The 12,585-nt window shown below is 50.6% G+C and overlaps 18 non-coding genes and 1 pseudogene across 18 annotated transcripts; all 19 read left to right on the top strand.

Annotated features, from left to right (window-relative positions):
* Positions 1 to 88: 88 nt before the first annotated feature.
* Positions 89 to 253, top strand: LOC143105006 (U1 spliceosomal RNA). Its single transcript, XR_012983151.1, has one exon. It is a non-coding gene; the product is annotated as a U1 spliceosomal RNA (small nuclear RNA).
* Positions 254 to 612: 359 nt separating this feature from the next.
* Positions 613 to 777, top strand: LOC143105005 (U1 spliceosomal RNA). The gene has a single exon (XR_012983150.1). It is a non-coding gene; the product is annotated as a U1 spliceosomal RNA (small nuclear RNA).
* Positions 778 to 1,136: 359 nt separating this feature from the next.
* Positions 1,137 to 1,301, top strand: LOC143105004 (U1 spliceosomal RNA). Its single transcript, XR_012983149.1, has one exon. It is a non-coding gene; the product is annotated as a U1 spliceosomal RNA (small nuclear RNA).
* Positions 1,302 to 1,660: 359 nt separating this feature from the next.
* On the top strand, positions 1,661 to 1,825 carry LOC143105003 (U1 spliceosomal RNA). The gene has a single exon (XR_012983148.1). It is a non-coding gene; the product is annotated as a U1 spliceosomal RNA (small nuclear RNA).
* Positions 1,826 to 2,184: 359 nt separating this feature from the next.
* Positions 2,185 to 2,349, top strand: LOC143105002 (U1 spliceosomal RNA). Its single transcript, XR_012983147.1, has one exon. It is a non-coding gene; the product is annotated as a U1 spliceosomal RNA (small nuclear RNA).
* A 359-nt stretch (positions 2,350 to 2,708) lies between these two features.
* Positions 2,709 to 2,873, top strand: LOC143105001 (U1 spliceosomal RNA). Its single transcript, XR_012983146.1, has one exon. It is a non-coding gene; the product is annotated as a U1 spliceosomal RNA (small nuclear RNA).
* Positions 2,874 to 3,232: 359 nt separating this feature from the next.
* LOC143105000 (U1 spliceosomal RNA) lies at positions 3,233 to 3,397 on the top strand. Its single transcript, XR_012983145.1, has one exon. It is a non-coding gene; the product is annotated as a U1 spliceosomal RNA (small nuclear RNA).
* A 1,793-nt stretch (positions 3,398 to 5,190) lies between these two features.
* Positions 5,191 to 5,355, top strand: LOC143104999 (U1 spliceosomal RNA). Its single transcript, XR_012983144.1, has one exon. It is a non-coding gene; the product is annotated as a U1 spliceosomal RNA (small nuclear RNA).
* A 359-nt stretch (positions 5,356 to 5,714) lies between these two features.
* LOC143104998 (U1 spliceosomal RNA) lies at positions 5,715 to 5,879 on the top strand. Its single transcript, XR_012983143.1, has one exon. It is a non-coding gene; the product is annotated as a U1 spliceosomal RNA (small nuclear RNA).
* A 359-nt stretch (positions 5,880 to 6,238) lies between these two features.
* On the top strand, positions 6,239 to 6,403 carry LOC143104997 (U1 spliceosomal RNA). The gene has a single exon (XR_012983142.1). It is a non-coding gene; the product is annotated as a U1 spliceosomal RNA (small nuclear RNA).
* A 359-nt stretch (positions 6,404 to 6,762) lies between these two features.
* LOC143104996 (U1 spliceosomal RNA) lies at positions 6,763 to 6,927 on the top strand. The gene has a single exon (XR_012983141.1). It is a non-coding gene; the product is annotated as a U1 spliceosomal RNA (small nuclear RNA).
* A 359-nt stretch (positions 6,928 to 7,286) lies between these two features.
* On the top strand, positions 7,287 to 7,451 carry LOC143104994 (U1 spliceosomal RNA). The gene has a single exon (XR_012983140.1). It is a non-coding gene; the product is annotated as a U1 spliceosomal RNA (small nuclear RNA).
* A 359-nt stretch (positions 7,452 to 7,810) lies between these two features.
* On the top strand, positions 7,811 to 7,975 carry LOC143104993 (U1 spliceosomal RNA). Its single transcript, XR_012983139.1, has one exon. It is a non-coding gene; the product is annotated as a U1 spliceosomal RNA (small nuclear RNA).
* A 359-nt stretch (positions 7,976 to 8,334) lies between these two features.
* Positions 8,335 to 8,499, top strand: LOC143105326 (U1 spliceosomal RNA). The gene has a single exon (XR_012983440.1). It is a non-coding gene; the product is annotated as a U1 spliceosomal RNA (small nuclear RNA).
* Positions 8,500 to 8,858: 359 nt separating this feature from the next.
* LOC143105325 (U1 spliceosomal RNA) lies at positions 8,859 to 9,023 on the top strand. The gene has a single exon (XR_012983439.1). It is a non-coding gene; the product is annotated as a U1 spliceosomal RNA (small nuclear RNA).
* Positions 9,024 to 9,382: 359 nt separating this feature from the next.
* Positions 9,383 to 9,547, top strand: LOC143105324 (U1 spliceosomal RNA). Its single transcript, XR_012983438.1, has one exon. It is a non-coding gene; the product is annotated as a U1 spliceosomal RNA (small nuclear RNA).
* Positions 9,548 to 9,906: 359 nt separating this feature from the next.
* On the top strand, positions 9,907 to 10,071 carry LOC143105269 (U1 spliceosomal RNA). The gene has a single exon (XR_012983399.1). It is a non-coding gene; the product is annotated as a U1 spliceosomal RNA (small nuclear RNA).
* A 359-nt stretch (positions 10,072 to 10,430) lies between these two features.
* On the top strand, positions 10,431 to 10,595 carry LOC143105322 (U1 spliceosomal RNA). The gene has a single exon (XR_012983437.1). It is a non-coding gene; the product is annotated as a U1 spliceosomal RNA (small nuclear RNA).
* A 1,597-nt stretch (positions 10,596 to 12,192) lies between these two features.
* On the top strand, positions 12,193 to 12,342 carry LOC143105277 (U1 spliceosomal RNA; annotated as a pseudogene).
* The last annotated feature ends 243 nt before the right edge of the window (positions 12,343 to 12,585 follow it).

Raw genomic sequence — 12,585 nt, 5'->3', positions numbered from 1 at the left:
CCCCTTTACGGAATCTTGGAGGTGGGCCCACCATCTGCGTGTTGCCAGTGGCCAGGAACCCCTGCGCCAACTTGGTCTGTTCCAACTCATACTTACCTGGCAGGGGTGATACAATGATCAAGAAGGTTGTTTGCCCAGGGCGAGGCTCGGCCATTGCACATCCGGTCGTGCTGACCCCTGCGAATTCCTCAAATGTGGGAATCTCGACTGCACAATTTCTGGTAGTGGGGGACTGCGTTCGCGCTCTCCCCTGATTTTGATGGTGTAAAGAAAAGACAGAGCGACTAGTGGAACGTGGACAATGCTCTCTGTGGGACACCATGGCTCATTTCTTTGCTTTCTGTGCCATGTTCTGCCGTACGTTCGCTCTTTTGCTCGGCTTCTCCGTCGGAGGAGTCTAGATTTAGTGCGCGCCTCCTGTCCACTATCTAGCCGGGATAATTTAGATGCAGCCTTGGCACTTCACCGGGAGAGGTCGCTGTTATGGAAGCTCCGAGTAATGATGTCTTTCAGGGAGGCCCCTCCCCCTTTACGGAATCTTGGAGGTGGGCCCACCATCTGCGTGTTGCCAGTGGCCAGGAACCCCTGCGCCAACTTGGTCTGTTCCAACTCATACTTACCTGGCAGGGGTGATACAATGATCAAGAAGGTTGTTTGCCCAGGGCGAGGCTCGGCCATTGCACATCCGGTCGTGCTGACCCCTGCGAATTCCTCAAATGTGGGAATCTCGACTGCACAATTTCTGGTAGTGGGGGACTGCGTTCGCGCTCTCCCCTGATTTTGATGGTGTAAAGAAAAGACAGAGCGACTAGTGGAACGTGGACAATGCTCTCTGTGGGACACCATGGCTCATTTCTTTGCTTTCTGTGCCATGTTCTGCCGTACGTTCGCTCTTTTGCTCGGCTTCTCCGTCGGAGGAGTCTAGATTTAGTGCGTGCCTCCTGTCCACTATCTAGCCGGGATAATTTAGATGCAGCCTTGGCACTTCACCGGGAGAGGTCGCTGTTATGGAAGCTCCGAGTAATGATGTCTTTCAGGGAGGCCCCTCCCCCTTTACGGAATCTTGGAGGTGGGCCCACCATCTGCGTGTTGCCAGTGGCCAGGAACCCCTGCGCCAACTTGGTCTGTTCCAACTCATACTTACCTGGCAGGGGTGATACAATGATCAAGAAGGTTGTTTGCCCAGGGCGAGGCTCGGCCATTGCACATCCGGTCGTGCTGACCCCTGCGAATTCCTCAAATGTGGGAATCTCGACTGCACAATTTCTGGTAGTGGGGGACTGCGTTCGCGCTCTCCCCTGATTTTGATGGTGTAAAGAAAAGACAGAGCGACTAGTGGAACGTGGACAATGCTCTCTGTGGGACACCATGGCTCATTTCTTTGCTTTCTGTGCCATGTTCTGCCGTACGTTCGCTCTTTTGCTCGGCTTCTCCGTCGGAGGAGTCTAGATTTAGTGCGCGCCTCCTGTCCACTATCTAGCCGGGATAATTTAGATGCAGCCTTGGCACTTCACCGGGAGAGGTCGCTGTTATGGAAGCTCCGAGTAATGATGTCTTTCAGGGAGGCCCCTCCCCCTTTACGGAATCTTGGAGGTGGGCCCACCATCTGCGTGTTGCCAGTGGCCAGGAACCCCTGCGCCAACTTGGTCTGTTCCAACTCATACTTACCTGGCAGGGGTGATACAATGATCAAGAAGGTTGTTTGCCCAGGGCGAGGCTCGGCCATTGCACATCCGGTCGTGCTGACCCCTGCGAATTCCTCAAATGTGGGAATCTCGACTGCACAATTTCTGGTAGTGGGGGACTGCGTTCGCGCTCTCCCCTGATTTTGATGGTGTAAAGAAAAGACAGAGCGACTAGTGGAACGTGGACAATGCTCTCTGTGGGACACCATGGCTCATTTCTTTGCTTTCTGTGCCATGTTCTGCCGTACGTTCGCTCTTTTGCTCGGCTTCTCCGTCGGAGGAGTCTAGATTTAGTGCGCGCCTCCTGTCCACTATCTAGCCGGGATAATTTAGATGCAGCCTTGGCACTTCACCGGGAGAGGTCGCTGTTATGGAAGCTCCGAGTAATGATGTCTTTCAGGGAGGCCCCTCCCCCTTTACGGAATCTTGGAGGTGGGCCCACCATCTGCGTGTTGCCAGTGGCCAGGAACCCCTGCGCCAACTTGGTCTGTTCCAACTCATACTTACCTGGCAGGGGTGATACAATGATCAAGAAGGTTGTTTGCCCAGGGCGAGGCTCGGCCATTGCACATCCGGTCGTGCTGACCCCTGCGAATTCCTCAAATGTGGGAATCTCGACTGCACAATTTCTGGTAGTGGGGGACTGCGTTCGCGCTCTCCCCTGATTTTGATGGTGTAAAGAAAAGACAGAGCGACTAGTGGAACGTGGACAATGCTCTCTGTGGGACACCATGGCTCATTTCTTTGCTTTCTGTGCCATGTTCTGCCGTACGTTCGCTCTTTTGCTCGGCTTCTCCGTCGGAGGAGTCTAGATTTAGTGCGCGCCTCCTGTCCACTATCTAGCCGGGATAATTTAGATGCAGCCTTGGCACTTCACCGGGAGAGGTCGCTGTTATGGAAGCTCCGAGTAATGATGTCTTTCAGGGAGGCCCCTCCCCCTTTACGGAATCTTGGAGGTGGGCCCACCATCTGCGTGTTGCCAGTGGCCAGGAACCCCTGCGCCAACTTGGTCTGTTCCAACTCATACTTACCTGGCAGGGGTGATACAATGATCAAGAAGGTTGTTTGCCCAGGGCGAGGCTCGGCCATTGCACATCCGGTCGTGCTGACCCCTGCGAATTCCTCAAATGTGGGAATCTCGACTGCACAATTTCTGGTAGTGGGGGACTGCGTTCGCGCTCTCCCCTGATTTTGATGGTGTAAAGAAAAGACAGAGCGACTAGTGGAACGTGGACAATGCTCTCTGTGGGACACCATGGCTCATTTCTTTGCTTTCTGTGCCATGTTCTGCCGTACGTTCGCTCTTTTGCTCGGCTTCTCCGTCGGAGGAGTCTAGATTTAGTGCGCGCCTCCTGTCCACTATCTAGCCGGGATAATTTAGATGCAGCCTTGGCACTTCACCGGGAGAGGTCGCTGTTATGGAAGCTCCGAGTAATGATGTCTTTCAGGGAGGCCCCTCCCCCTTTACGGAATCTTGGAGGTGGGCCCACCATCTGCGTGTTGCCAGTGGCCAGGAACCCCTGCGCCAACTTGGTCTGTTCCAACTCATACTTACCTGGCAGGGGTGATACAATGATCAAGAAGGTTGTTTGCCCAGGGCGAGGCTCGGCCATTGCACATCCGGTCGTGCTGACCCCTGCGAATTCCTCAAATGTGGGAATCTCGACTGCACAATTTCTGGTAGTGGGGGACTGCGTTCGCGCTCTCCCCTGATTTTGATGGTGTAAAGAAAAGACAGAGCGACTAGTGGAAAGTGGACAATGCTCTCTGTGGGACACCATGGCTCATTTCTTTGCTTTCTGTGCCATGTTCGGCCGTACGTTCGCTCTTTTGCTCGGCTTCTCCGTCGGAGGAGTCTAGATTTAGTGCGTGCCTCCTGTCCACTATCTAGCCGGGATAATTAATGCCGGCCTTACATTGTACGATTTTGGTCTGTTTTCACAGTCGGCGACTAAATTTCCAAAGTCGGACAGAAATCATGGGAGTTGTACTGGAATCGCGGCGCGCTCCCGTCAACTAGATCGTTTAGTGTAAGGTGCCAATCTTAGCGGTTTTAAGTCAGTCAGAGTCAGTCCTTTTCTAGTTTTGCCGTTACGACAATATTAAACATGTTTGATATTATCGCAAGTCTTTCTAGTCGTGGCTTATGCAAATACTGACGTGAACTATAAAAACCAATAGTGACCTCTCTTCAACACCAAACAGGAAGGGGCAAAGTAGGCGACAGCTGTAGCCTATATGATTATTTGTTATTCTTATAATATTTGTCATTTCTTATACATATTTAGTCGGCTCTTCCACGTGTAGGAACAACTCTATATCGGTTAGGGATGTCACGCATGAAACAATGCTGCAGAAACACGAAAATATGGCTTTGAATTTAGTAGGATATCATTTCAGTTCCTGTTGATATCTATTGCACGATGGGTAATAATTTAAAGGAATCTAGTTGCAGTCTTGTAAATAGTGACCTTGCAAGATCCCCAGTCATTGCAAAATCATAGTCTGTGACTTAAAACTCTTTTAAGCCCTCCTTACACTGACAGACTTTGGAAAGATTTGCAAAGATTTGGAAAAGATTTTTGAAATACTACAGTCTCAGACCCTCTCACATCTAAAGACAAGTAGTAGAGTTTTAAGTCACAGACTATGATTTTGCAATGACTAGGGATCTTGCAGGGTCACTATTTACAAGACTGCAACTAGATTCCTTTAAATTATTACCCATCGTGCAATAGATAAACAGGAACTGAAATGATAGCCTACTAAACTCAGTCATATTTTCGTGTTTCTGCAGCATTGTTTCATGCGTGACATCCCTAACCGATATAGAGTTGTTCTGTCATGTGGAAGAGATGTATAAGAAATTACAAATATTATAAGAATAACAAATAATCATATAGACTACAGCTGTCGCCTACTTTGCCTCTTCCTGTTTGGTGTTGGAGAGAGGTCACTATTGGTTTTCATAGTTCACGTCACTATTTGCATGAGCCACGACTCAAAAGACTTGCGATAATATCAAACATGTTTGATATTGTCGTAACGGCAAAACTAGAAAAGGACTGACTCCGACTGACTAAAAACCGCTAAGATTGGCACCTTACACTTAACGATCTAGTTGACGGGAGCGCGCCGCGATTCCAGTACAACTCCAATGATTTCTGTCCGACTTTGGAAATGTCGTCGCCGACTGTGAAAACAGACCAAATTCGTACAATGTAAGGCCGCCATTACTTGTCTTTAGATGTGAGAGGGTCTGAGACTGTAGTCTTTCAAAAATCTTTTCCAAATCTTTGCAAATCTTTCCAAAGTCTGTCAGTGTAAGGAGGGCTTTAGATGCAGCCTTGGCACTTCACCGGGAGAGGTCGCTGTTATGGAAGCTCCGAGTAATGATGTCTTTCAGGGAGGCCCCTCCCCCTTTACGGAATCTTGGAGGTGGGCCCACCATCTGCGTGTTGCCAGTGGCCAGGAACCCCTGCGCCAACTTGGTCTGTTCCAACTCATACTTACCTGGCAGGGGTGATACAATGATCAAGAAGGTTGTTTGCCCAGGGCGAGGCTCGGCCATTGCACATCCGGTCGTGCTGACCCCTGCGAATTCCTCAAATGTGGGAATCTCGACTGCACAATTTCTGGTAGTGGGGGACTGCGTTCGCGCTCTCCCCTGATTTTGATGGTGTAAAGAAAAGACAGAGCGACTAGTGGAACGTGGACAATGCTCTCTGTGGGACACCATGGCTCATTTCTTTGCTTTCTGTGCCATGTTCTGCCGTACGTTCGCTCTTTTGCTCGGCTTCTCCGTCGGAGGAGTCTAGATTTAGTGCGTGCCTTCTGTCCACTATCTAGCCGGGATAATTTAGATGCAGCCTTGGCACTTCACCGGGAGAGGTCGCTGTTATGGAAGCTCCGAGTAATGATGTCTTTCAGGGAGGCCCCTCCCCCTTTACGGAATCTTGGAGGTGGGCCCACCATCTGCGTGTTGCCAGTGGCCAGGAACCCCTGCGCCAACTTGGTCTGTTCCAACTCATACTTACCTGGCAGGGGTGATACAATGATCAAGAAGGTTGTTTGCCCAGGGCGAGGCTCGGCCATTGCACATCCGGTCGTGCTGACCCCTGCGAATTCCTCAAATGTGGGAATCTCGACTGCACAATTTCTGGTAGTGGGGGACTGCGTTCGCGCTCTCCCCTGATTTTGATGGTGTAAAGAAAAGACAGAGCGACTAGTGGAACGTGGACAATGCTCTCTGTGGGACACCATGGCTCATTTCTTTGCTTTCTGTGCCATGTTCTGCCGTACGTTCGCTCTTTTGCTCGGCTTCTCCGTCGGAGGAGTCTAGATTTAGTGCGTGCCTCCTGTCCACTATCTAGCCGGGATAATTTAGATGCAGCCTTGGCACTTCACCGGGAGAGGTCGCTGTTATGGAAGCTCCGAGTAATGATGTCTTTCAGGGAGGCCCCTCCCCCTTTACGGAATCTTGGAGGTGGGCCCACCATCTGCGTGTTGCCAGTGGCCAGGAACCCCTGCGCCAACTTGGTCTGTTCCAACTCATACTTACCTGGCAGGGGTGATACAATGATCAAGAAGGTTGTTTGCCCAGGGCGAGGCTCGGCCATTGCACATCCGGTCGTGCTGACCCCTGCGAATTCCTCAAATGTGGGAATCTCGACTGCACAATTTCTGGTAGTGGGGGACTGCGTTCGCGCTCTCCCCTGATTTTGATGGTGTAAAGAAAAGACAGAGCGACTAGTGGAACGTGGACAATGCTCTCTGTGGGACACCATGGCTCATTTCTTTGCTTTCTGTGCCATGTTCTGCCGTACGTTCGCTCTTTTGCTCGGCTTCTCCGTCGGAGGAGTCTAGATTTAGTGCGTGCCTCCTGTCCACTATCTAGCCGGGATAATTTAGATGCAGCCTTGGCACTTCACCGGGAGAGGTCGCTGTTATGGAAGCTCCGAGTAATGATGTCTTTCAGGGAGGCCCCTCCCCCTTTACGGAATCTTGGAGGTGGGCCCACCATCTGCGTGTTGCCAGTGGCCAGGAACCCCTGCGCCAACTTGGTCTGTTCCAACTCATACTTACCTGGCAGGGGTGATACAATGATCAAGAAGGTTGTTTGCCCAGGGCGAGGCTCGGCCATTGCACATCCGGTCGTGCTGACCCCTGCGAATTCCTCAAATGTGGGAATCTCGACTGCACAATTTCTGGTAGTGGGGGACTGCGTTCGCGCTCTCCCCTGATTTTGATGGTGTAAAGAAAAGACAGAGCGACTAGTGGAACGTGGACAATGCTCTCTGTGGGACACCATGGCTCATTTCTTTGCTTTCTGTGCCATGTTCTGCCGTACGTTCGCTCTTTTGCTCGGCTTCTCCGTCGGAGGAGTCTAGATTTAGTGCGCGCCTCCTGTCCACTATCTAGCCGGGATAATTTAGATGCAGCCTTGGCACTTCACCGGGAGAGGTCGCTGTTATGGAAGCTCCGAGTAATGATGTCTTTCAGGGAGGCCCCTCCCCCTTTACGGAATCTTGGAGGTGGGCCCACCATCTGCGTGTTGCCAGTGGCCAGGAACCCCTGCGCCAACTTGGTCTGTTCCAACTCATACTTACCTGGCAGGGGTGATACAATGATCAAGAAGGTTGTTTGCCCAGGGCGAGGCTCGGCCATTGCACATCCGGTCGTGCTGACCCCTGCGAATTCCTCAAATGTGGGAATCTCGACTGCACAATTTCTGGTAGTGGGGGACTGCGTTCGCGCTCTCCCCTGATTTTGATGGTGTAAAGAAAAGACAGAGCGACTAGTGGAACGTGGACAATGCTCTCTGTGGGACACCATGGCTCATTTCTTTGCTTTCTGTGCCATGTTCTGCCGTACGTTCGCTCTTTTGCTCGGCTTCTCCGTCGGAGGAGTCTAGATTTAGTGCGTGCCTCCTGTCCACTATCTAGCCGGGATAATTTAGATGCAGCCTTGGCACTTCACCGGGAGAGGTCGCTGTTATGGAAGCTCCGAGTAATGATGTCTTTCAGGGAGGCCCCTCCCCCTTTACGGAATCTTGGAGGTGGGCCCACCATCTGCGTGTTGCCAGTGGCCAGGAACCCCTGCGCCAACTTGGTCTGTTCCAACTCATACTTACCTGGCAGGGGTGATACAATGATCAAGAAGGTTGTTTGCCCAGGGCGAGGCTCGGCCATTGCACATCCGGTCGTGCTGACCCCTGCGAATTCCTCAAATGTGGGAATCTCGACTGCACAATTTCTGGTAGTGGGGGACTGCGTTCGCGCTCTCCCCTGATTTTGATGGTGTAAAGAAAAGACAGAGCGACTAGTGGAACGTGGACAATGCTCTCTGTGGGACACCATGGCTCATTTCTTTGCTTTCTGTGCCATGTTCTGCCGTACGTTCGCTCTTTTGCTCGGCTTCTCCGTCGGAGGAGTCTAGATTTAGTGCGCGCCTCCTGTCCACTATCTAGCCGGGATAATTTAGATGCAGCCTTGGCACTTCACCGGGAGAGGTCGCTGTTATGGAAGCTCCGAGTAATGATGTCTTTCAGGGAGGCCCCTCCCCCTTTACGGAATCTTGGAGGTGGGCCCACCATCTGCGTGTTGCCAGTGGCCAGGAACCCCTGCGCCAACTTGGTCTGTTCCAACTCATACTTACCTGGCAGGGGTGATACAATGATCAAGAAGGTTGTTTGCCCAGGGCGAGGCTCGGCCATTGCACATCCGGTCGTGCTGACCCCTGCGAATTCCTCAAATGTGGGAATCTCGACTGCACAATTTCTGGTAGTGGGGGACTGCGTTCGCGCTCTCCCCTGATTTTGATGGTGTAAAGAAAAGACAGAGCGACTAGTGGAACGTGGACAATGCTCTCTGTGGGACACCATGGCTCATTTCTTTGCTTTCTGTGCCATGTTCTGCCGTACGTTCGCTCTTTTGCTCGGCTTCTCCGTCGGAGGAGTCTAGATTTAGTGCGTGCCTCCTGTCCACTATCTAGCCGGGATAATTTAGATGCAGCCTTGGCACTTCACCGGGAGAGGTCGCTGTTATGGAAGCTCCGAGTAATGATGTCTTTCAGGGAGGCCCCTCCCCCTTTACGGAATCTTGGAGGTGGGCCCACCATCTGCGTGTTGCCAGTGGCCAGGAACCCCTGCGCCAACTTGGTCTGTTCCAACTCATACTTACCTGGCAGGGGTGATACAATGATCAAGAAGGTTGTTTGCCCAGGGCGAGGCTCGGCCATTGCACATCCGGTCGTGCTGACCCCTGCGAATTCCTCAAATGTGGGAATCTCGACTGCACAATTTCTGGTAGTGGGGGACTGCGTTCGCGCTCTCCCCTGATTTTGATGGTGTAAAGAAAAGACAGAGCGACTAGTGGAACGTGGACAATGCTCTCTGTGGGACACCATGGCTCATTTCTTTGCTTTCTGTGCCATGTTCTGCCGTACGTTCGCTCTTTTGCTCGGCTTCTCCGTCGGAGGAGTCTAGATTTAGTGCGTGCCTCCTGTCCACTATCTAGCCGGGATAATTTAGATGCAGCCTTGGCACTTCACCGGGAGAGGTCGCTGTTATGGAAGCTCCGAGTAATGATGTCTTTCAGGGAGGCCCCTCCCCCTTTACGGAATCTTGGAGGTGGGCCCACCATCTGCGTGTTGCCAGTGGCCAGGAACCCCTGCGCCAACTTGGTCTGTTCCAACTCATACTTACCTGGCAGGGGTGATACAATGATCAAGAAGGTTGTTTGCCCAGGGCGAGGCTCGGCCATTGCACATCCGGTCGTGCTGACCCCTGCGAATTCCTCAAATGTGGGAATCTCGACTGCACAATTTCTGGTAGTGGGGGACTGCGTTCGCGCTCTCCCCTGATTTTGATGGTGTAAAGAAAAGACAGAGCGACTAGTGGAACGTGGACAATGCTCTCTGTGGGACACCATGGCTCATTTCTTTGCTTTCTGTGCCATGTTCTGCCGTACGTTCGCTCTTTTGCTCGGCTTCTCCGTCGGAGGAGTCTAGATTTAGTGCGTGCCTCCTGTCCACTATCTAGCCGGGATAATTTAGATGCAGCCTTGGCACTTCACCGGGAGAGGTCGCTGTTATGGAAGCTCCGAGTAATGATGTCTTTCAGGGAGGCCCCTCCCCCTTTACGGAATCTTGGAGGTGGGCCCACCATCTGCGTGTTGCCAGTGGCCAGGAACCCCTGCGCCAACTTGGTCTGTTCCAACTCATACTTACCTGGCAGGGATGATACAATGATCAAGAATGTTGTTTGCCCAGGGCGAGGCTCGGCCATTGCACATCCGGTCGTGCTGACCCCTGCGAATTCCTCAAATGTGGGAATCTCGACTGCACAATTTCTGGTAGTGGGGGACTGCGTTCGTGCTCTCCCCTGATTTTGATGGTGTAAAGAAAAGACAGAGCGACTAGTGGAACGTGGACAATGCTCTCTGTGGGACACCATGGCTCATTTCTTTGCTTTCTGTGCCATGTTCTGCCGTACGTTCGCTCTTTTGCTCGGCTTCTCCGTCGGAGGAGTCTAGATTTAGTGCGTGCCTCCTGTCCACTATCTAGCCGGGATAATTTAGATGCAGCCTTGGCACTTCACCGGGAGAGGTCGCTGTTATGGAAGCTCCGAGTAATGATGTCTTTCAGGGAGGCCCCTCCCCCTTTACGGAATCTTGGAGGTGGGCCCACCATCTGCGTGTTGCCAGTGGCCAGGAACCCCTGCGCCAACTTGGTCTGTTCCAACTCATACTTACCTGGCAGGGGTGATACAATGATCAAGAAGGTTGTTTGCCCAGGGCGAGGCTCGGCCATTGCACATCCGGTCGTGCTGACCCCTGCGAATTCCTCAAATGTGGGAATCTCGACTGCACAATTTCTGGTAGTGGGGGACTGCGTTCGCGCTCTCCCCTGATTTTGATGGTGTAAAGAAAAGACAGAGCGACTAGTGGAACGTGGACAATGGCTCATTTCTTTGCTTTCTGTGCCATGTTCTGCCGTACGTTCGCTCTTTTGCTCGGCTTCTCCGTCGGAGGAGTCTTTGATTTAGTGCGTGCCTCCTGTCCACTATCTAGCCGGGATAATTTAGGGCGAGGGATAATTAATGGCGGCCTTACATTGTACGATTTTGGTCTGTTTTCACAGTCGGCGACTAAATTTCCAAAGTCGGACAGAAATCATGGGAGTTGTACTGGAATCGCGGCGCGCTCCCGTCAACTAGATCGTTTAGTGTAAGGTGCCAATCTTAGCGGTTTTAAGTCAGTCAGAGTCAGTCCTTTTCTAGTTTTGCCGTTACGACAATATTAAACATGTTTGATATTATCGCAAGTCTTTCTAGTCGTGGCTCATGCAAATACTGACGTGAACTATAAAAACCAATAGTGACCTCTCTTCAACACCAAACAGGAAGGGGCAAAGTAGGCGACAGCTGTAGCCTATATGATTATTTGTTATTCTTATAATATTTGTCATTTCTTATACATATTTAGTCGGCTCTTCCACGTGTAGGAACAACTCTATATCGGTTAGGGATGTCACGCATGAAACAATGCTGCAGAAACACGAAAATATGGCTTTGAATTTAGTAGGATATCATTTCAGTTCCTGTTGATATCTATTGCACGATGGGTAATAATTTAAAGGAATCTAGTTGCAGTCTTGTAAATAGTGACCTTGCAAGATCCCCAGTCATTGCAAAATCATAGTCTGTGACTTAAAACTCTTTTAAGCCCTCCTTACACTGACAGACTTTGGAAAGATTTGCAAAGATTTGGAAAAGATTTTTGAAAGACTACAGTCTCAGACCCTCTCACATCTAAAGACAAGTAGTAGAGTTTTAAGTCACAGACTATGATTTTGCAATGACTAGGGATCTTGCAGGGTCACTATTTACAAGACTGCAACTAGATTCCTTTAAATTATTACCCATCGTGCAATAGATAAACAGGAACTGAAATGATAGCCTACTAAACTCAGTCATATTTTCGTGTTTCTGCAGCATTGTTTCATGCGTGACATCCCTAACCGATATAGAGTTGTTCTGTCATGTGGAAGAGATGTATAAGAAATTACAAATATTATAAGAATAACAAATAATCATATAGACTACAGCTGTCGCCTACTTTGCCTCTTCCTGTTTGGTGTTGGAGAGAGGTCACTATTGGTTTTCATAGTTCACGTCACTATTTGCATGAGCCACGACTCAAAAGACTTGCGATAATATCAAACATGTTTGATATTGTCGTAACGGCAAAACTAGAAAAGGACTGACTCCGACTGACTAAAAACCGCTAAGATTGGCACCTTACACTTAACGATCTAGTTGACGGGAGCGCGCCGCGATTCCAGTACAACTCCAATGATTTCTGTCCGACTTTGGAAATGTCGTCGCCGACTGTGAAAACAGACCAAAATCGTACAATGTAAGGCCGCCATTACTTGTCTTTAGATGTGAGAGGGTCTGAGACTGTAGTCTTTCAAAAATCTTTTCCAAATCTTTGCAAATCTTTCCAAAGTCTGTCAGTGTAAGGAGGGCTTTAGATGCAGGGCGAGGCTCGGCCATTGCACATCCGGTCGTGCTGACCCCTGCGAATTCCTCAAATGTGGGAATCTCGACTGCACAATTTCTGGTAGTGGGGGACTGCGTTCGCGCTCTCCCCTGATTTTGATGGTGTAAAGAAAAGACAGAGCGACTAGTGGAACATGGACAATGCTCTCTGTGGGACACCATGGCTCATTTCTTTGCTTTCTGTGCCATGTTCTGCCGTACGTTCGCTCTTTTGCTCGGCTTCTCCGTCGGAGGAGTCTAGATTTAGTGCGTGCCTCCTGTCCACTATCTAGCCGGGATAATTTAGATGCAGCCTTGGCACTTCACCGGGAGAGGTCGCTGTTATGGAAGCTCCGA

The sequence above is a fragment of the Alosa pseudoharengus genome, unplaced genomic scaffold, assembly GCF_046254945.1.
Source record: "Alosa pseudoharengus isolate Yale_2024_CS ecotype anadromous, Long Island Sound unplaced genomic scaffold, YU_APseudo_1.1 YU_APseudo_1.1_scf_5, whole genome shotgun sequence".
Lineage (NCBI taxonomy): Eukaryota > Metazoa > Chordata > Actinopteri > Clupeiformes > Clupeidae > Alosa > Alosa pseudoharengus.
The sequence above is the reverse complement of the archived record's forward strand: the minus strand, read 5'-3'. Positions and strand labels throughout refer to the sequence as shown.